This window comes from Vitis vinifera, chromosome 2, assembly GCF_030704535.1.
Source record: "Vitis vinifera cultivar Pinot Noir 40024 chromosome 2, ASM3070453v1".
NCBI classification, from domain to species: Eukaryota; Viridiplantae; Streptophyta; class Magnoliopsida; order Vitales; family Vitaceae; genus Vitis; species Vitis vinifera.
Window position 1 is genome coordinate 18,316,093 of NC_081806.1, and position 20,874 is coordinate 18,336,966.

The 20,874-nt window shown below is 37.1% G+C and overlaps 1 pseudogene; it reads right to left on the reverse strand.

Moving 5' to 3' along the window:
• Window positions 1-708: 708 nt before the first annotated feature.
• LOC100263142 (proteasome subunit alpha type-1-B-like) lies at window positions 709-19,350 on the reverse strand (annotated as a pseudogene).
• Between the last annotated feature and the right edge of the window lie 1,524 nt (window positions 19,351-20,874).

Here is a 20,874-nt window from a genome sequence, read left to right on the forward strand (position 1 = left end):
AAATAAAAGATGAAATGGTGAAAGAAAGCCACGTGGCCCAAAGATTGTGGCCATGCAAGGAGCATTTTCTATTGGGCGCACTCTAGAGGAGTACTCCTTTTGTTGCCTTTTTTTTTTTTCCAGTGCAGTGAGCCCAATTTGAAAGGTTGATTCAACTTTTGATCCAGGTCGCTTTGAGGAAAAGGTCACAACTTGTTCCCCTTTTAATCTTGCCAAATAGTACTGAGCCTTTGTCAGTAGTTTCAATCCTATTGTGTCTTCACATTCTTCCTCTATAAGTGGTTCCGAGAAGGTAAACATCGAACCAGAAATTATTACCTATGAAGGTTGACCTCCTTTAATGTGATACGGAGCCAAATGTACACATGGATTTAAAACTACTTGAACTTTCATAAAAGCACCAGCTTTGATAATTCCCACCTCTACAACATCACGTGTAAATTTTATTTTATTTTTACTTATAAGGTAACGGAATGAAATGCGCTCAATTAATCGGAATGGCAATGTTCCTTCACAACCTACATGAACACCATCAAAGCTTACAATCACGTCCCCCTCTAAGATATCGTTTGCATCATAAGTGGGTTCAACTTTCTAGCTTTCTGGGTGGATCTGCTTCGGCGTTCTGGACCTCGGAACGACATGCTGGAAGCTGTTGTTTAATCATGCAATTTACAACATGAGGATGGGCTTAAGGGCAAGTTCAAGCTAAAAGACTTCATAAAATTCCTTTATTAAAGACTTGTGTGTCAACTGAAAATCATCAATATAGTTGATATCTGATGCTCCACGTCGATTGGATGACCCAAACTCCCCAAGAATCCCCTTAATGCGTCCAACCTCACGGTTCCTTATACAACATGGGACTATCAGCTGAAAGAGAGTAAGGTTTGTGGTGACATTCAATGCTAAGCCATGATACGCTATCCATTGAGACACTCGTGAAGAGTTTTGGAACGTCTCAAACATGCGTGCCAAATACGTCTTTGCTGTTTGTGAGCGGGATCCAACAACAAAAGCTTGATGTTCGAAGTAATTACCACTTGGGCAGTTGTAATAGCAGTGAGCCCTTGCTTCATCCAAGCCAGCTACAAGCGGACCAACACCATAAGACTGTTTCTAGGACCTTTGGGTGCGAACTTGGACCTTGTCAGCAAGCTGAACGACCAATCGACCAACAAAAAGCGGTGACTCATAAGTGAAGCTGTAATAGATGCATTCAAATCGTACATACCGAGAGAGGACTCTGCCATCAAAGGTGAGACCGGTGATAGCTACTCCAATATGATCACCGACCTTGAAGATCTTCTTCTAGTGAAAAGAGAGCTTGGAGTTAGCCTTGTTGACACAAGCTAAGACGACGTGAGTATTGAATCAGAGGCTAATTGTAATGACCGGGTATTTTATGCCACATTAGCATTTCTATTTTGAAAAGTCTTATTTTGAGTGATGGTTGAAAAGTCAAAAAGAAAAGTGTCTGAAGAACACGTGTTAGTTTTGGATTAGTGAAATTCAGTTTATTGTGTTAGTCAATTAAGCGAGTTGAAAATTTTATGTCATGTCATCCTTAGGGTAGAAATTTCTTAGGATTTTAGTAATTGAGAATTTCCGGAAAAGAAAAACAAAAACGAAAATGAAAGGTTAATTAATTAAAATTAATTAGAATTAATAAAATAAAAAAAAATGAAAATGAATTAATTTGGGCTTAGATGAAATGGGGTTTTAAAAGAAAAATGGGAATTAGTTATTGGGTTTTTGAACTTTGGGCTAGGCTTGAATGGACTGGTGGTAAGTGGATTAAAACAAGGAAATGAAATGGGTTTTGTAAAAGAAAAGGAAAACATGGGAATTAGTTATTGGGTTTTTGAACTTTGGGCTGGGCTTGAGTGGACTAGTGGTAAGTGGATTAAAACAAGGAAATGAAATGGGCTTTGGAAAAAGAAAGGAAAATAGTGGCAAAATGGGTGAGAAAAGGAGGTGGCGGCACTGTGGAGAAATTTCATCTCGTCGGAACTTTGATCGGCCATTTGGGTGGCCAAACGACCTCCGTTTCGGCTTAGGTTTTGAGGAGGTGCTCTACTCAACGAGAGGAACAATCCTATGATGGCCAATCGTGTTTTTAAAGGTTGAATTCTTAGATCTGTGGTAGGGGAACCTAACCCTAAAACTTAAAATTAAATGTGTTTTCCTCTGAAAAAAATTGTAAATCTTGTCATTATGAATTAAGTAGGAAATATGGGTATTGTATGAATTTTTATGGATTATTTGGAATTTGTTTGGAATTTTTGTAATTGCGGGAAATTGTTTTTAGTTGATAATTAATTGTTTTTAATTGTTAAAAATTATTAGAAGAGTTGAAAAATTCTGAAATTAGGGTTTAATTTCAAATATAGTGATTTGTGAATTTTTGGGCATTGGTTAGAATATTTTTTGAATTTTTATGGTGGAAAGTTAGTTAATTTCAAATATTAAAAATTATTAGACGGATTGAAAATTTCCAAAATTAGGTTTTAATTTCAAAAATAGTGATTTGTGAATTTTTGGGCATTAGTTAGAATATTTTCGGAAATTTTATGGTGGAAAGTTAGTTAATTTCGAATATTAGAAATTATTAAAATGGTTAAAAAATTCTGTAAGTGTGGTATAATTTCAAGTTTATTGATATGCAAATTTTTGAATATTTATTTGAGATACTTTCGAAAATTTTAATGTGGAAAATTATTTTATTGGATTATTGGGGAATGTTGAAATTGCTGATATTATTGAGGAACTTTGGAATTGTGGCATTCATTTGCATCATGGTTATGTGAAAAAAATTATGAAAATTGTGAAAAGTGTATGAAATGGAAAAAAATGAAATAGTGATGAAAAGTGAAAGCTTGTGTGAAGCGAATTAAGAAAGGAGAGAGATCCCTAGGGTGAAAGACCCAAAAGTTACCCTAGGAAGACTCCGAATGGGGAGTGTATTTAGGTGCGGACGCGTATCCTTCGATGAAAGCCCGAGAACAATAGTGCATTATATGACTGTGTGTCACTGTGGACCCGCATTTTTCATGTGCGCCTCCACTCGATCGGCGAGACTCGCTTTTCATTGGTAAAAAATTAATTTTGGAAAAAAAAAATCGAAGTCGCCACTTATTTTATTTTTATTTTAAAGGAAAAATAAAACAAGAAAGAAAAACCCTAAAATGTGACTCCATAATTTTTGGAAAAAACATGTCTTTGAAAAAACCCGAGTCTAGGTCCGGAAATCTGGTTACTTATTGGGAAGGTACCTCTAGGAGGTAGCACCCCTCTAAGCCCTAAAAAGGTCTCTACTAACCAAGTTGAGAGAAATATGGCAATTAACAGGTTAATCATGGATACCTAAGTAGGCTAGGTGATTTCGAAAAATAGTATGCTTAACAGGAAAACCAATCACGATCGTGAAGAAGATTTAGGGTACGTACCTGGACTGCTTCTTAAGCGCTATCACAAGACAGCAAAGGTTAGTTTGAAAATACGATGCATAATATGCATTTTTATCAAAGATGATCAAACAAGCATCAAGGCAATCAATTATGGCATCAAACATGGACATGGCTCATGATAACATACACATTCATAGAATTTTAGAGCTTGAGGGCAAGAAGAGCGTACCTGGATAGCAAGCTAATACTCCTCTATGGGAAACAAGTTTGCTTAGTAACAAGTGCGAAATAATCTCAATACCACAAAAAGGAAGCATAATCAATCAAATATCAAGCAAACAATATTGATGAGAATATCATCAATGTCGGGCCCCCACCAAAGCCCTAGTTGATTTCGCATGAGTTGATCCTATGAATTCCATTGTTTTGGATCATGGAGTTTGTTCATGCTTGTTGAAAATCGAGAAAATCATGAAAATAGTTGAAAATAAAATAAAATAGTGAAAATGCATGCCTAGAGGAAAGTGGCAGCATATTTATTAAAATCTGGATTTTAGCGACTAGAAAGACTCTAAAGATGGATTTTTCAAAGCTAGAAATATTTAGTTGAAAAATGATTTAAAAATTCAATTAAAACAATAAATTCCCAATCAAAGAAGCAAAAGGAAGAAGAGGTGTGTGTAGCAAGGTAAATATGATGGAGTGGAGTCTGGGAGGTTTAGTTGTATCTAGATTGCTGATGGTTGTGTGAAGAGACCTTTGTACATTGTTAGCATGTTTGAGAAGAACTGGCCATATTCATTTCAGAGCACGTTGTCACGGACTTAGTCGTTCACTAAGCTCGTGCGGCACTTAGACAAGCCAAGACGCTTGATCTTGCTAAGTCAGCCTTGCTCCCAATACTTAGCTTGCTCGGCTAAGACACTCGCGACTCAAAAGCTTAAAAAGCTTGGTAGGCAACTCCTTAAAGAATGGAAGCTCTTATTAACTCAAGAAAGCCTTTACAAGTGCTTGGATGCTCACTTGCTTGGTGTCTTGGCCAAATGAGGCCCTCACCTATTTATAGGCACCAATGGAACTCTCTGGAACCTTGGAGTGTTCCTTACAAATCAAGACTATTCTAGAATGTCCTACATCATTCTAGGTACAAGCCTATATACAAGTATATACAAGAGTCTTCTAGATTTCTCTAGAAAGCCCCGGACTCCTCTCGTGCCTTCTACCATGGTGTAGAATTGTGTGGATTCCTCCAGACTTCTCTAGAACCTTCCACACTCTTCTCACTCTAGGAGTCTCCAGAAGCTTCCTGGCTCTATATAAGGCCATGGGGAGGCTCATTTGGATCAGCTTGTGACAATGTGCTCACTTGCTGCCACTCATTCTCAAGTTTCAAATCTTCATTCAGAAGTTCATCTGGTTTATCAATTTTCTTATAGTTCACTTCCGGATTTTTCTGTAGTTCAGAATCTGAGTTTTCTAGCTCATCACAACTTCATCCTTTGCCTTTTCTGTAGTACTAACTGATCTTCTTTAGCTGGCATAGGGATATTCACTGATGTAGCTTTTCGAATAAATACACGGACTATTGCAACATCTCTAAGTTGTATGTGTGTGGTGCCCCTTTTGAATTTTGGCAAGTGCTTTAAAGCTCATTTTCTTTTAAGGCGAATTCCAATGCTAAGTGGTCCGAAGGTTGGATCAATTCTCTCTGTAAGGATGCAAGAACGTGTCTTGAAGTTATATCTTCAATAGTTTGTACAAGTAAGAACAGATTCAAACCATCTCTTCCTCTGAAGTCAATAAGCCATGATCAGGCCTCTCTAAACTGAACTTGGCTCTGATGGATCTACTGCTGGTTTAGGACTCTCTAATTTCTTTTTAGCTGACTGCAATGGGAACTCTGAGACCAAAGGTTCGCTTGAAGATTCTTTTAGACAAGATTTTGAAGGAGTATCAAAGCAACTTTCTTGTTCTATACGATTCGAAGTATCGATTTGCGGAATCCGTTGAGAAATCAGTGGTGTAAAGCACAAGATTCTGGTCAGTATGCAATATAATCATGGATCTTCCTCTCGAGTTATTCACCTCTGAGAAACGAGCAACAAGTTTACTGCCTTGATTCAGCATCTGAGTGGGTAGTATTGTGTCTGTTGGAGGATTAAAACTCTGCCAGAAATAGGTGGGATCGTAGCCCGCAAGCATAAGATTTCCAATGTCCAGCATGGTAGCATAGGTGACTCCAGTACTATTCAAATCAGCCTTCGAACATGAGAGAAAGAGAGAGCATTATAAATTCTATTTCGATTTTCCCATTTCTAATAGCATTTGCCTCAGCTTTTGGAGAAGAGTTTCATCATCTGACCTAGCCGTTTGCAATGCTTCCAAGAAATTCTTGCAGCCTGCATCATCTTGATCGCTTGGTTCGCTTTCCACATCGTCAAAAAAATGACCTTCAATAAATTTAGAAGTTGCTCCAGATGAGCCATATTCCTCAAATAAAAGGGTTGTTTCAAGAGGATCAACAGCAAAGCGATAGATAGGTATCCTTCATGATGCAGCCCTTTATCTACAACTTCATCCTCAAAGAATAAATAGCACTCATAAATCATTTTTTATGCTTCATTGAACCGTATTCTTCTCTCTTCGGGCGCATTGGAAATATGTATTTTGGTTGCTGGCATAGTTCAGTAATTCACCAAAATTTCTCATGAGCATGTTGGGCAAGATTCACAAAGGCGACCTTATTGAGAGGCTCTTTATGTTTCAGCTTCAGAAAATTATCTATAATAGACATTACTTCAACACATTAGTAAGAGTTCAAGATGAATCTGCATGTCCACTCTTGAATGACTCAAAGATGACCCCGTCCAAAACTCAAAGCCTATAGAATTCTCCAACAGCATCCTCTAATAGCTTATCCTGCTCATTAGTTGCTTCTCTGCCACTCCTTGCATAGAGCTTCTTAATATTCCAGAGCCTATTCATGACTTATCTCAAACGCAAACAAAATAGAGAATCAGGACCTTCAATTGATGCCTGCATTCAGAAGCTGTAACTGGGCATCAAAATCATCTAGGCATAGATCACAACCCTCAACATGAACTGTGTAATCTTCAATGAACTGCAAAATGTCATCCACCCGCTTTGGAACAGCAAATAAGAGCAAGCAAGGAATAAGAAAAAAAATAAAATTGATGTGATCTCCTCCAGTAACATCATTCTAGTATACTGAAACAAGGTTTCAAATTCCATTCTAACCAACTCAGAATTTTCCTCTCCATGCCATCTTTTGGCAAATAGTATGTATGTTGGACCACCAAAGACCTTGTCTCTTTTGGATCAAGGATCAGAAGCTCATCTGTTACAGCAGCCCCTCTAATAGCTGTTATAGTTCTAAAAACAGCAGCATACCAAAACAAGTTGCCACCAAATATATGGCCTTTTATTCAATGTTTTAGGATTAGAAACAAAGTCCCTTCGAACACAAAAGTTCTTATCAAACATGCTCTATAGTCTGCACCAATTCAAGGTCCATTCAAGGGCCTTTGTCAGTGTCAGATGATGCTGTACTCCATTTGAGCCAAACTTAACAGTCGGTCCAGCACTTGGGACTCAACGAGATATTGGGAAAGCAAGAACTCTCTTATGGAACACTCCAATTAAGTAATTCTCCTTCCGTATCAATCGCATCACCACGTCATGAGTAGAAAGATCCTTAACTACACAAAGTTGTGAATTTTGTGACTGAACAACCTTTCAAGAATTGATGCCCAAGGAATCGTTTGAATCTCATTGTTAGTAACATGGAGGCTGTTGTAATCAGGATCCATGTTGGATGATTTTTCTCTTAAATTATACATATTTTCTTCAATAGGTGATATCTGGCTGCACATTTCATCCTTCACTCCCAGAAAAATATCACTTCATAACCAAAAACACACATTCAAACAACTTCGTTGTCCTCTGGCTTTACTAAACGCAATCTCCCATTACAGGAGCCAAAGTACCATAGGGTTACCTTGTCCCAAAAAATGCTTATACATCAAATATCCATTGAAGCTAAGTTCATCAAATACGTCAACCAAGCAAGACAAACAGTCTCTGATGGGAGTTACAGCTCTGCAGTGCGAATTCTTCACAATAAAACAGGATTTCTTGCCATCCAAGAGCGTAATCAACAGATGGCTTATCTCTTGATGAAAAATAGTGTGCTTAGAGGAATAGGCACCCATTTCTTCCTGTCTCTGCTGTCAATTCAGTAACTGCTTGAAACAAACTAAACAGAGCAAGTTCAGGCAGAAGGTCTCCTCATAGTCACAGTCATTAATACAACACCCACAATGAAAATAGCGTGCTATACACAAAGTGCAAGCTGTGCACAACTAAGTAGGTTGATGTTTCCCTTGGCAACTCCCTGATGGGCAATTATATATTAATCTCACTTTCGGGCATCTGGGGCAAACCTCGATGTCAATGGCATGATCATCATCACATGAAAGATACAACTTCTCTCTATGATAAAACTGTGGTTCGATCTCTTGTTGCAGGCACTCAGTGGGGACAGTTCCAGTGTAGAGATGACCTGATGCTCTTTTTTACCCAAAAGTTATAGATTTTCTTTTATCAATCATACAAGCAAAATAAATACTAGAGGGTCATCTTCATAATTTAAATCTCTACAGCCGTCTGACCCCAAGCAACCCTGTTATACACATATTTCAAGAAGTTTCTGCCTTTCTTGGAATATTCATATCATCATGGTCCGTAGCCCAGGATACCAAAGGGGAAAGGGAAGAAATATGGATACAGAAGCAAAGAAGAAAAAAAATAAAAATAAAAATAATCCAAGAAAAAAACAAAGCAAGGGAGATAAAGGTGGGTAAGCAGATAAACCACATTTCATTATTTTCAAAAGGGCTTTGAAGAATCTGAACACATTAAGACAAACTTAGTTAAAATTATATCAAGATTCCACAAACATTAAAGTTCAAACATAAGTCTCTGTTTCAGCTATTTATATAAAAAGAAAATCAGATAAATCAAGAACACAATCATAACAGAGCAAGCTTGAAGGAAATTTCGATTCAACAACGCAAATAAGTGGCCCTCAATGTCCACTCCAATCAGTAAGAACAACTTCTCGAAAACAGCCAGAGAATCTAGAGTGAATGTAAACAGGAATACCAAAATAATTAAAAATAAATAAAAAAAGAACAAGAAGCATACCTGGACAAACCTTGGCTGCAATCTCCCTCTTCCGCTCTTGTGCACCTTTCCCACCCTTGACAATCAAAGAATCCTCATTTTCTTTCTTTTCACTCAAAAATTCCTTTTGCACCTATATATATCAGCCCCCAAAGACCCAAATCTGTTCCCAAACAAAAAAGAAAACCTCCCTTTCCTTTTTATTCTTTTCTTCCTTTTTAAATCTACTTTCCTTTCTTTTATTTCCCTTCCTTTCCGAAAATCAGAATGCTTTTCTCTTTCTATCTAGGATCTTCTCCAATGTGTGCATTCGAATCTCATGTTAAAATAAAATAAGAATTAAAATTAGTAAAGGTCATGAAATTGAAAATTAAAACTAATTTAAAATTATGCAATTAAAAACATTATGTCTATCATAGGTACACAAAAAAATAATTAAGACATCATTTTACACAATTAATCATTAATCTCATGCAATATTCTATAAAATAAATAAATAAAAACAAATAACTAACCAAATAATAAATAAATAAATAAATAAATAAATAGATAAATAAATAAGAAATCAAGTACATGCAAGCATTAAAAGTGCAAATCATGCAAATTATGTAAGTCGTATAGGAATTACCTAAAAGGTAACATAGGTGGGCCAGATGCCTAAGTAGACCTAAGTCTAAGTGAGCCTAAGTTTAAATCAAGACTGCCAAGGATCATAATAAGGGGTTAGGCAATCCCTCAACCAAAGTCTCCAAGGTGGCTCAGAAAAAGTAAATCGTATGAGTACTTATGGGCCACTAAGGAAGTACTATGAAGCAATGGAAATGAACTTAAAGACATGTGATAAAGGGACAAAATTGAGGGTCTACAATCACACGTTCATGTGCATTCATTTAATTGTTGAATGTTGTGAAATTGTGTATAATATTATATATTAAACTATGTGGTTTGATTGATACTGTTGAATTGTTCCTGTTGTGTTGAAGTGTTCTTTTCGTATTCTTTGGAACTTAGTAATCCCCTTAACCCCTTGGGTGTTAGGCATCCTACTAAGCAATGTGGAAATGCTCACCCTTTCCCTTTTTACATCTTTTTAGATGCAGATATCACTCCTGAGGATCCACAGGTGGGGCAGGGAGGACTTCAGGATGCTCCTCGAGCAGCCTAGTGGAGCGTGGCATTTTCTTTTATTCTGTTTTTTTTTTTTTTTTGGATTTTGGGATTTGTTTTAGTAATTATGACTTATGGATTTGTTATGAAGCCTTATTTTGATTAAGTTGTTTAATTATGAACTTTTATTTTTGAACTATAATGAATATTTATTAAACCTTGTTGTTTTGAGTAGTTTTGGGATATTGTAGTTTATGAGAATTCTAGTGGGATGTATGTGTAAAAAAAAAATTCAGAGTGTTTTGGTTGACTACCAGCGTGGAATAGGAGGAACCCTTAGGGTCAAACCTTTGACCTGGGGTCACGGGCCAAATTTTGGGTTGCCCGGAATTTGGGTCATGACAGCGTGGTATCAAAGCCAAGGTTGCAATAATACCTTGGGGTCAATGTTTGTGGGTGTTGTGTGTATTGTAATGTTATGTAATGTTATGATTTTTTATATGTGTTAGTTAATGAGTTTATTATTAAATAAATTAGTTAATTGTTGATTCTTGATGTTTGAAAAGCCTTGTGATGGTTCTTGTTGATGATAATAAGAAACATGATGATGTTAATTATGTTGAATTATGTATTGTGATTGTAGGAAAGTGAAAGTTTTGATAGTTGTTGAAGTTGTTAAATGGGTACATGTGAATTTATTTTGCTCACCTTGGTAACGTGGTTGAACTAGGGATTGTTAAATTTGAAATGGCGGGAAGGACCAAAAGAGGAGGATTTGAGAGAAATGAGGAGTTGGAGTCGGTAAGAGAAGAACTAAGAGAAGAACTACTCCGAGAAGTAAGAAGGGAGTTGAGAAAGACTGTTCAGTCGATGAGAGGCCAGGACTCTAGGAGATCAGGAGGTACCTAAGGCCATGAGGATTCAGACCACTCACATAGGAGGAACCGCATTGAGAGGCCTGTAATGAGCCAAATGGAAGCGATGAAAAGATTCATGGTGATGCAGCCTCCATCTTTTAATGGAGAGCCCAGTGCAAAAGCAGTTGAGCATTGGTTGAGGAGAATGAGAAGAATTCTGGTGGGGTTGGACATACCTGAGGAAAGGAGGGTAAGTCTGGCAGCATACATACTTGTGGATAAAGCTGATTTCTTATGGGAATCGATGAAAAGAGTGTATGACACTGAGGTTATGACCTAGGATGAATTTGAGGGGATCTTTCTAGGCAAGTATTTTAGAGATGTGGCTAAGCACGCTAAGATGATGGAGTTTGAGCACCTCATCCAGAGAACCATGTCGGTCCTGGAGTATGAGTCACGCTTTTTGGAGTTGTCTATATTCGCTTTAAGGATGATCGGGGAGGAAAGAGAAAATGCTAGAAGGTTCCAGCAGGGGTTAAGGCTGTTATTAGGAATAGATTAGTCCCATTGGCAATAAGGGACTATTCTGAGTTGGTTAAGAGGGTTTTGATGGTGGAGCAGGACATTGACGAAACCAACCAAATTCGAGAGCAAAAGAGGGACAGAAAAGGAAAACAAAGAATGGGGGAAAGTTCCCAAGGGCCGCAGAAAAGGCAGAAGACTCAATAGTCTGAGAGGCATCCCTCGTTCTATGCAGGAGGTGGGCAAAGTGCTTAGAGGGCGGCTGCTAATAGAGTATGTTATGGTTGTGGAACAGAAGACCACTTATGGAGGGCTTGCCCATTGTGGGGCGTACAGCAGGCTCGACCTTAGTCTCAAGGAAGTTCTCAACAGCAGTCAGTAATGCCTTTCCAACCCCCTCAGTTTCAGTTGCCTTACTACCAGATGCCACAATTACCCCCAGTAGCGTAGGGAACCAGGACAGCTACCACGAGTAGTCAGACCCGTTCTTCTCAGGGGTCGAATGCTAGAGGTAGGGGAAGGCAGACAGTTGGGAGAGTTTTTGCCTTGACCCCAACAAAGCCAGAGGAGGACGCCCTCTTGGTGGAAGGTATGATTTTGGTATATAGTACTTGGTGCGTGTTTTGTTTGATATTGGTGCAACTCATTCTTTCATTTCTGCATCTTGTGCTAATGCATTGGGGTTGAAATCGAAAAGGGTAGAGAATTTGTTACTTATTGAATCCCCTATGGGTACGAACGCTAGAGTTGATAGAATATGCAAGGGGTGCGTTATTACCTTGGCGGATAGAGCATTTAATGTGGATTTGAGGATTTTAGATATGACTGGGTATGATGTTATTTTGGGAATGGATTGGTTGATAGTGTATAGAACGCTTATCGATTGTCATCACCATAGGATAATATTTTGTCTGCCAGATGGTTTTAAGGTTTGCTTTGTTGAAGGAAAGTGTGTTAGTTTACCTTTTTCGCAGTCTGATCCGTGTTATCAGTATGTGTTGAGGAAATGATCAATAAATTTCCTAGCTTGCCTTCGTGGTAAGGAGAAAGCACAGAAGGGCATTACAGATATTCCACTAGTGAGAAAGTTTCAGGATGTATTCCCATATGAGTTACCAGATTTACCACCTCATAGAGAATTTGATTTCTCTATTGAAGTATACCTAGGAACTGATCCTATTTCAATATCCCCTTATAGGATGCCCCCTCTTAAGTCGAAGGAATTGAAAACTCAGTTAGATGAATTGTTGGGTAAGGGTTTTATTCGTTCGAGTATGTCGCCATGGGGAGCCCCAGTGTTGTTTGTGAAAAAGAAGGATGACACACTAAGGTTGCGTATTGACTATAGGAAGTTGAATAGAGTTACTGTGAAGAACAAGTATCCTCTTCCAAGAATAAATGACTTGTTTGATCAATTGAAGGGTGCAAAGTATTTTAGTAAGATTAACTTGAGAACTGGGTATCATCAATTGAGAGTTAAGGAAGAAGATGTTCCTAAAACCGCTTTTAGAACGAGATATTGGCATTATGAATTTCTAGTCATGCCTTTTGATTAACTAATGCCCCCGTTGCTTTCATGGATTTGATGAACAGAGTATTTCGTGCTTACTTGGATCAGTTTGTGATTGTCTGTCTGGATGACATTTTGATTTACTCCAGGAGTTTAGAGGAGCATAAACAGCATTTGGTGACCACTCTTAAAACTTTAAGAAGACATCAATTGTATGGGAAGTTGGACAAAAGTGAGTTTTGGCTTACTGAAGTGAATTTCTTAGGCCATGTGGTTTCGAAGGCAGGAATAGCAGTAGACCATTCCAAGGTGGAAGTTGTGCAGGAGTGGCAAAGGCCTACTAATGTATTTGAGATTAGAAATTTCTTGGGGTTGGCTGGATATTATAAGAGGTTTGTAGGAGACTTTTCTAGGATTGCAGCACCAATGACTCGATTGACTAGAAAATGGGTGAAGTTTGAATGGAATGAGGAGTGTGAGAATGCTTTCCAAGAGTTGAAGCGGAAATTGACCACTGCTCTAGTGTTAACTGCTCCTATTAGTGGAGAGTTGTTTATGATTTATTGTGATGCTTCTACAATGGGGCTAGGGTGTGTGCTAATGCAGCAAGGCAAGGTGGTACCTTATGCCTCAAGACAATTAAAGCAGCATGAGCAGAATTATCCAGCACATGATTTGGAGCTTGCAACAGTGGTGTTTGCTCTAAAGACTTGGAGATACTATTTGTATGGAGAGAAGTTTGAGGTGTACTCTGATCACAAGAGTTTGAAATACATTTTCACTCAAAATGATCTGAACTCTGGGCAGAGGAGATGGATGGAGACATTGGAAGATTATGATTTTGCCCTTCATTACCATCTTGGAAAGGCGAATGTGGTAGCAGATGCCTTGAGTAGGAAGAGTTATGGCCAGTTGTCTAGCTTGGGGTTGAGAGAGTTTGAGATGTATGCAGTTATTGAGGATTTTGAGTTATGTCTTAGTCGGGAAGGACATGGTCCATGCTTGTACAGTATATCGGTTAAACCAATGGTTATCCAAAGAATAGTGGAGGCCCAAGTTCATGATGAGTTTTTAGAAAAGGTTAAAGCCCAGTTGGTAGCAAGTGAGGTAGATGAAAATTGGTCTATGTATGAAGATGGGAGTGTGAGGTTTAAATGGAGATTGTGTGTGCCAAAAGATGTGGAGATGAGAAATGAACTTCTAGTAGATGCTCATAGGGCGAAGTATACCATCCACCTTGGGAATAACAAGATGTATCAAGACTTAAAGAGACAGTTTTGGTGGCATGGGATGAAAAGAGATATTGCTCAGTTTGTAGCCAACTGTTAGATTTGTCAGCAAGTGAAGGCTAAACACCAAAGGTCCGTAGGGTTGTTGCAACATTTACCTATACCTGAGTGGAAGTGGGATCATATCACTATGGACTTTGTGATAGGGTTGCCAAGAACTAGAAGCAAGAAAAATGGAGTTTAGGTGATTGTGGACCATCTTACTAAGTTAGCTCATTTTCTAGCCATAAAAACTACTGATCCCATGAACTCTTTGGCTAAGTTGTATATACAGGAGGTTGTGAGATTGCATGGGATACCTTTATCTATAGTGTCTGACAGGAACCCTAAGTTTACTTCTCAGTTTTGGCAGAGTTTACAAAGGGTTTTGGGCACCTAATTGAAGTTTAGCACTGCCTTTCACCCTCAGATAGATGGTCAATCAGAAAGAGTGAACCAGATCTTAGAAGACATGTTAAGGGCTTGTGTTTTGGATTTTGGAGGAAATTGGGCAGATTACTTACCTTTGGCAGAGTTTGCTTATAACAACAGTTACCAATCTAGTATTGGCATGGCACCTTATGAAGCACTTTACGAGAAACCTTGTAGATCACCATTGTGTTGGATAGAGGTGGGTGAGAGACGTTTGTTGGGATGGGACCTAAGATTGTTCAAGAGACTACAAAAAAGATACAACTCATCAAGGAAAAGCTTAAGACTGCCTAAGATAGACAGAAAAGCTATGCAGACCAAATGAGAAGGCCCTTGGAGTTTGAGGAATGGGATTGAGTGTTTGTAAAAGTGTCCCTTCGAATAGGCATGTTTCTATTTGGGAAAAATGGGAAGTTAGCCCCTAGATTTGTGGGACTATTTCAGATTGAGAAGAGAGTTGGGCCAGTGGCATACAAGTTAATTTTGCCTCAACATTTGTCCCTTGTGCATGATGTTTTCCATGTATCGATGCTAAAGAAGTGTACTCCAGATCCAACTTGGGTAGTGGACTTGTAAGATGTTCAAATTAGTGAAGATACTTCTTATGTGGAGGAACCTTTACGAATTCTGGAGGTTGGAGAACATAGGTTCAGAAACAAGGTGATTCCTGCAGTCAAAGTGTGGTGGCAACACCATGGGATAGAAGAAGCCACTTGGGAACCTGAGGAAGAAATGAGACGACACTATCCACAACTTTTCTACAATTTTTAAAGGTAATCTCTTTTAAATTTCAAGGCGAAATTTCTTTTAGGGGGCTAGAATGTAATGACCGGGTATTTTATGCCACGTTAGCATTTCTATTTTGAAAAGTCTTATTTTGAGTGATGGTTGAAAAGTAAAAAAGAAAAGTGTCTGAAGAACACGTGTTAGTTTTGGATTGGTGAAATTCGGTTTATTGTGTTGGTCAATTAGGCGAGTTGAAAATTTTATGCCATGTCAGCCTTAGGGTAGAAATTTCTTAGGATTTTAGTAATTGAGAATTTCCGGAAAAGAAAAACGAAAACGAAAATGAAAAGTTAATTAATTAAAATTAATTAGAATTAATAAAAAAAAACAAAAATGAAAAGGAATTAATTTGGGCTTGGATGAAAGGGGGTTTTAAAAGAAAAATGGGAATTAGTTATTGGGTTTTTGAACTTTGGGCTGGGCTTGAGTGGACTGGTGGTAAGTGGATTAAAACAAGGAAATGAAATGGGCTTTGTAAAAAGAAAGGAAAACATGGGAATTAGTTATTGGGTTTTTGAACTTTGGGCTGGGCTTGAATGGACTGGTGGTAAGTGGATTAAAACAAGGAAATGAAATGGGCTTTGGAAAAAGAAAGGAAAACAGTGGCAGAACGGGTGAGAAAAGGAGGCAGCGGTACTGTGGAGAAATTTCTTCTCGCCAGAACTTTGACCGACCGTTTGGATGGCCAAACGACCTCCATTTCGACTCAGATTTTGAGGAGGTGCTCTACTCGACGAGAGGAACAATCCTACGATGGCCAATTGTGTTTTTAAAGGTTGAATTCTTAGATCTGTGGTAGGGGAACCTAACCCTAAAACTTAAAATTAAATGTGTTTTCCTTTGAAAAAAATTATAAATCTTGTCATTATGAGTTAAATAGGAAATATGGGTATTGTATGAATTTTTCTGGATTATTTGGAATTTGTTTGGAATTTTTGTAATTACAGGAAATTGCTTTTAGTTGATAATTAATTGTTTTGAATTGTTAAAAATTATTAGAAGGGTTGAAAATTTCTGAAATTAGGGTTTAATTTCAAATATAGTGATTTGTGAATTTTTGGGCATTGGTTAGAATATTTTTGAAATTTTTATGGTGGAAAGTTAGTTAATTTCGAATATTAAAAATTATTAGAAGGGTTAAAAATTTCCAAAATTAGGGTTTAATTTCAAAAATAGTGATTTGTGAATTTTTGGGCATTGGTTAGAATATTTTCAGAAATTTTATGGTGGAAAGTTAGTTAATTTCGAATATTAGAAATTATTAAAATGGTTGAAAAATTCCGTAAGTGTGGTATAATTTCAAGTTTATTGATATGCAAATTTTTGAATATTTATTTGGGATATTTTCGAAAATTTTAATGTGGAAAATTATTTTATTAGATTATTGGGGAATGTTGTAATTGTTGAAATTATTGAGGAACTTTGGAATTGTGGCATTCATTTGCATCATGGTTATGTGAAAAAAATTATGAAAATTGTGAAAAGTGTATGAAATGAAAAAAAAAAAAATGAAATAGTGATGAAAAGTGAAAGCCTATGTGAGGCGAATTAAGAAGGGAGAGAGATCCCTAGGGTGAAAGACCCAAAAGTTACCCCGAGAAGACTCTGAATGGAGAGTGTATTTAGGTACGGATGCGTATCCTTCGGTGAAAGCCCGAGAATAATAGTGCATTATATGACTGTGTGTCACACGTTCATGTGCATTCATTTAATTGTTGAATGTTGTGAAATTGTGTATAATATTAGATATTAAACTATGTGGTTTGATTGATACTGTTGAATTGTTCCTGTTGTGTTGAAGTATTCTTTTCGTATTCTTTGGAACTTAGTAATCCCCTTAACCCCTTGGGTGTTAGGCATCCTACTAAGCAATGTGGAAATGCTCACCCTTTCCCTTTTTACATCTTTTTAGATGCAGATATCACTCCTGAGGATCCACAGGTGGGGCAGGGAGGACTTCAGGATGCTCCTCGAGCAGCCTAGTGGAGCGTGGCATTTTCTTTTATTTTGTTTTTTTTTTTTTTTGGATTTTGGGATTTGTTTTAGTAATTATGACTTATGGATTTGTTATGAAGCCTTATTTTGATTAAGTTGTTTAATTATGAACTTTTATTTTTGAACTATAATGAATATTTATTAAACCTTGTTGTTTTGAGTAGTTTTGAGATATTATAGTTTATGAGAATTCTAGTGGGATGTATGTGTAAAAAAAAATTCAGAGTGTTTTGGTTGACTGCCAGCGTGGAATAGGAGGAACCCTTAGAGTCAAACCTTTGACCTGGGGTCACGAGCCAAATTTTGGGTCGCCCGGAATTTGGGTCGTGACACTAATGGCAGCAGCCCCTTGCTGCACAGCTTCCATGGTGTATTCCGCCTTAAAGAGTTTGCCGGCGGGGTTCCATGTGGTCACATCCATGTCATACTGAGTATTGTTTTACAGCATAATCATTTTCTCTTAGCTAACATATGTAGCGTTCTAGTTTAGGATGGCGCACCACGAACATTTTGAGCGATTGTAAGGAAAGCCTTAGAGAGACCGTATTGTTCTGGAAAGCAAAGGCTTGAACCCTGCATGGTATTTGATACCCGAAGCAATGCGTTTAGGATCCACAGTGGAAGAAATCTGAACGCTTAAAGGTCCACGGGGGGTGATGAGTTTGATGGGTATGAAGGTTCAGGTGACAGATTAGGTAAGTAGGTAGGAAGATGTGAGCATGGTTTTACAAAGGGTTTTTTTTCTTCTTTTTCTTTTTTGCGTGGGAAGTGGGAAAGATGGTGGCTTCGTCAGCATTCACATCCTTGAGCACAGCGTCACCTTTGCACATCAAACAACAAACATGTATTTTCCATGGCGTGGGTCGCATTTGATCATCATGGGTGAGGGCTCAAAGACACTATAGGTGATCTCCGCCACAGCAAGATGCCCATGGTAGGCCTACTCGGTTGACATGAAATATGATGGCTTCTGTGATATCGGTGGTCTTATTACAGCATGATCATCTTCTTGTAAGGAGTGGCACTAGGTGGAAGTGGTAGTCTCATCATTGGCCCCAAGGATGTTCTTCAGCAAAAAGATCTTTAATATTCAAATTTGCTTCATTCAAGGATCCAAAAACTAATAGATCATTGCGGCTTCTGTAGGCACTACTGAGTTCATAAACAGTTCTCTTAAAGTCTTAGAATTTTGAGATTGGAACTAGCTCATCGTCTAAAGGGCTTCTTATGTGTCTCATCAATGCACTCTCAGCTTTAGGACTAAGAAGGTTAGCCGGTTTTATAACCTCTACAGATTTTAGCTCAGATAATAGCCATCACAAGACACTGCTCTCTAAATCATCCCTGAACTGTGGATTCTCAGCAGCAAAGGCACCCAGAGGTTGAATGAACTCAGAATACCCATTGAAAATTCTCATACAACCTCCAAAAAAGGCTACCCCGATCCAGATTTCCTTGTTCACATGCCTAACAGATACATGTATAAAGTCACCTAGCCATGACAAGCATGTTACAAGTCTTCATACCCATAAACTGAGAATACATACTCTATAGTTCCTTGCTGCTTCTAGCAGAGATGAGAAAACTGATGCGCACCATGGATAGACACCAAGAACAGAGGAAGGCAACAAAAATAGAGCACAAATGGTAGAAACAAAAAATGAACCTGTACAAGTCATGTTTCATATTGTAATCAACAGGCTTAGGTGAGGTGGGTGAAATCAAATGAGTACAAAATGAAAATCAAAACATGGTTGTAGATATCTTATGGGAAACTGAAACAGGGCCAAACTGATCCTCAACAAAAATCATTAAAAAGAGATATATGAACTTGCTTACTCCCAACCATCAAACATCATCCAAGAATCAGCCGAAAAAGAGAAGAAAAGCATACCAGTTGAAGTGAATGGGAAATCCACAATAAACATACCCGAAAAAGATCCTCTCCAACAAGGTCGGCAAGAACTCAGCAAGCCATCCTTCTTCTTCCTCTCCTGGTTTTTTTCTAAACAATGCAACTCTCTCTCTCTCTCTCTCTCTCTCTCTCTCTTACGCTCTCTCCCCAGGTCTCTTGTTCCTCAAGATACCTCGTTCTCTCTGTAACCAACTCCTCAAAAGATATGATATCTCCCTTCCCTTACATTTTCAGCTCAATTGCCTCCCTCCTCAAGCAACCTTGGCTCCTTTGTCAAAACTATCCCCCAGAAAAAATATCCTCTAGCCATCTCCACAAGCCTAAGCAACCCACGCTCCTCCATAACGGCCAGAATATTCCCATGGCAACGTGTCACACTCTGGTTGCTTACAGAAAAAACCACTGCTCTCTCCCAACATACAAAATGTCACTACCTAATGATCAATCCTAGGGCAACACGTGGCCATATAAAATTCTTCCACCTTGCAAAATAACACCATGCAAAAGCACACCTCCAAAATGGGGTCTACACCTCCTTATTTTAGTTAGGTTTAAGTTTGAACAGGAATACTATTCTACTACTAACAATTCATTTATTTTCAAACAAACTCAAGTACTATATATTATTTTGATTGACTAATCTTTTAAATTAGAATGGGTGTTTGAAATACTAAAATAGAAAATAAAAATATAAATCTAATACAATGGACTTGCATTTGAAATACTAAAATATGAAATAAAAATAAAGTCTATTTTCTTTTATTTGAATAACAATTAGAAAATAAGAATATAGATTTCATCTCATCAAAAGTCAAAATTCACTTTTGTAATAATTTTATTTTTTCTCTAGTACATAATATTATGATTTACTTCAATTTTTATTTCTATTCTCAATATCAAATAAAAATAAATCCTATTTTAATTCATTTTAATTCAAAATTTTAATTGTAGATGATAAATTATGAGAATAGGGATTTAATATTTTATTTCATGAATAATTGAATGATATATAAAATTAATTGTCAGTCATCATGTGGGCATTGAAATATCAAATCAATTATAAGGTCCAATATTGCCATCTAATTATTGAGTAGGGCCAACAAGAAAAGCATCCACTACTTTTATGGTATTAAATACTAAATATAAGCCATAGAGGTTGGTGGGACTACATTTTATGCCCTCTATTTATAGTTTTTTCTTTTAAAAATTTATATTTTTAAGAAGCTTGTGCCGTAGGATTGGTGGGTGATGAGGTGGCGCCACCAAACCACCTACATTTTTTCAAGTCATGGATAGGAATGAGTGTTAAATTATTTATTTAATTTTTTTATGAAAATAAAATAATTTATAAATTAAATAATTTATAAGTTATTTGAGAGTGATTTTATAAATACTTCATTATATTTGTAAGCATTTTTTTTTTAAAATTTAGGTATTTAATAAAATTTAAAAAAAAAATAATTATTTAAAGTTATTTTTATATGGATAAGAGCCTCCTTAAAGAGTGATTCCCATAAAAGCGCTTTTACCTTTAATATTTTTATTAAAAAGCATTTTTATGAATAATCAATTAGTATTAGTATTAACTCATAAAAGAAAGATGTTGTGAAAGTACTTTTGGCATCCAATGAAATATATACTAGAAAAATAATTGTTTAAAGAAACACAAACAAATTATAGTTCAAAATTTAGAGGTTGTTTAGTAGTGATTTTAGGAGCGCTTTTAGTTTAAAAAGTATTTTTAAAAACAATCAAGTATTTGGAAAAATTTAGGAAATTTTTTTAAAATTTTGAAAAATCACTTATAATATTTAAAAAATCGTTTATAGTGTTTTATGAAGAAATACTAGATGAATATTTTTTTACA